The sequence below is a fragment of the Xenopus laevis genome, chromosome 6L (genome assembly GCF_017654675.1).
Source record: "Xenopus laevis strain J_2021 chromosome 6L, Xenopus_laevis_v10.1, whole genome shotgun sequence".
Classification (NCBI taxonomy): domain Eukaryota; kingdom Metazoa; phylum Chordata; class Amphibia; order Anura; family Pipidae; genus Xenopus; species Xenopus laevis.
In genome coordinates this window covers 150,925,828-150,928,309 of record NC_054381.1, presented here as the reverse complement: position 1 = coordinate 150,928,309, position 2,482 = coordinate 150,925,828, and positions in this window count along the sequence as shown.

The window sequence follows — 2,482 nt, the reverse complement described above, 5'->3', positions numbered from 1 at the left end:
CGGTCCTAATTCCTCTAGCAACTATGCATTGATCTGATTAAGAGACTGGAATATGAATAGGAGAGGCCTGAATAGAAAGATGAGTCATAAAAAGTAGCAATAACAATAAATGTGTAGCCTTACAGAGCATGTCGTCAGTGATATCCATTTGAAAAGCTGGAGAGTCAGAAGAAGAAGAAAAATAATTTAGATTATAAAAAAATGAAGGCCAATTGAAAAGTTGCTTAGAAATAGCCGTTCTATAACATACTTAAGGGGAACACCCCTTTAAGGGGGCTTCTGGCCATATCATAAACTTCAAACCGGTTCTTGAACCAACAAAGTCCAAAACCACTGATCTACAGTTTAAAGGAGAACTAAAGCTTAACTAAAGAAGTAGCTAGAAATGTTGTACATGATGTTTTGTGCTTCTGTACCAGCCCAAGGCAACCACAGCCTTTTAGCAGTAAAGATCTGTGTCTCAAAAGATGCCCCAGTAGCTCCCCATCTTCTTTTCTGTTGATTCACTGCACATGCTCAATGATGATGATTCCAGCGATTTGAGGTTTTTTTCGCCGAAAACTTGATTAATCTGAGTCTTCAGGTTGCGGGACTCGAACTCACAGAATCTGGTTTTTCACATTTGAGTTTTTTCTTAAAAGGGATCTGTTGCGAAAATGAAAATTTAATATAAGCTTCCTCATACTAAAATAAGAAACTTTGCAAATACAATCAATTAAATATTCGGAAATAATCAAGTTTATCTTCACTATCCCTCTCTCAGCATCTGTTTCTCTTCATTCTGTCTTCATGCAGCAGTTGGGTGTCAGATATTTATTGACAGTTAGATCCAATATATTTTATAGGGGGGGCTTCCTTTCCTAGCAGATGAATTATAGCTCACTCAAATAACTGATTCCAGTACAAACAAAATCTAACAAATAGAAACCTTTCTCAAATCTTTCCTAAGCAGAAGAACATCAGAGCAGCCTCTTTCTTTCTCATAACAACTTCCTTGACTACTTGGTGGTCAGACTGGTCAGAAAATGACCAGCAGGTGGCACTGTTGTAACAAAATTCATTGATGTTAACAGTACATGTAACCTTTAATATCTTGGAGTAAAAAAATTTATAATGAATGTGTATGGCAAAAGCGCTTAGAATAGCCCCCTCACCAATTTTACATTCACTTATATTTAAAGTCTACCTATCCTTTAAGCTGCATGTCACAGTTTTCCCAAGAGACCTGCTTATCTTAAATTGTTACAATTATTGCTTTGCTTAAATTAAATTGTTAAAAAAGTATCTAAGTGCACCTGTCACATATTCTAGGCTCTCTGCCAAAAGCCAATTACGTTTGTATCTTTTTCTGACTGTTCAGTGCAGGAGATCAAAGAGAAAGTCGGGAAATTTCAGTAACAATCTGGGACTGCGGGTTGAGCTGTTAAAATTGGGACTGTCTCGTGAAAAACTGGACAGTTGGGAGGTATGCCAAATGAGTGCATCACTTCTTGATTTGGCCGCCCACATGCTGCACAAAATCAGGCTAAACATGAAGAGATCCACTCATCTGGCAACATCACCAAACGAGCGGATCTTTCACCGATATGCCCACCAACGGCAGGGCTATATCGGGGTAATCCGAACATTCGGCCCTATGGCCAAACGATCGGATTACAACGAGGAAAAATGGACTTCGGCGAGTCGGTCAGAGGAAAAATGAAACCTTCGTGATCGATATCGTGGCCAGATATCGGTCGGGAAGACCCGTCAGAAGCCCCTATAACACGGGCAGATAAATTGCCGAATTGGTCTAAAGGACTGATATCGGCAACTTTATCTGCCCATGTATGGCCACCTTTATCCAATAGCTGGTCTATATAGTGGGCAAGGACCACATCAACATGCCAATGTGTTCCTTGATTAGTCCAGTTAGGCTTTTTGGTTTGAAGTCCTCTTTCTTGTCCAACATTTGGTTAGGTCATCCCTCTAAAGGTTCTACTTTTAGAAAACCCACTGCACTGAATTCATTTTTATGCAACCCTGCAACATACTCTTATTAGACATGACCCAGAACTTTCAAGCAATCTGGCAGCCTTCATTTATCTTTTAGATAGTAAGCTCTTGGGCAGGGCCCTCTTGTATTGGTTATTGGCTGTTTTTTTATGTAAATCAATGTATGCACCCATTTATTGTACAGAATATGGGATACATATGTTGGCACTTTATAAATACGTGATATTATTAATAATTTGATATCACCTTCTGCACCTTTTACACCATAAACCACTTGATAAATACACCCTTAAATGTAAAATCTCATTAATGATACTTTTTTTTTTTGGACCACTCCTGTAGCTTCTAAAATGAGGCAATCCCTGTGCTACACAGAGCCTGCCTCTCCCTGCCAGATAAAGGGACAGTGGCAAAAAAGTTATTCATTAATCCGGGTCATCTCATAAAATGGGACGGTAAAATATTCCCTTCAAACAAATCAGCTAAC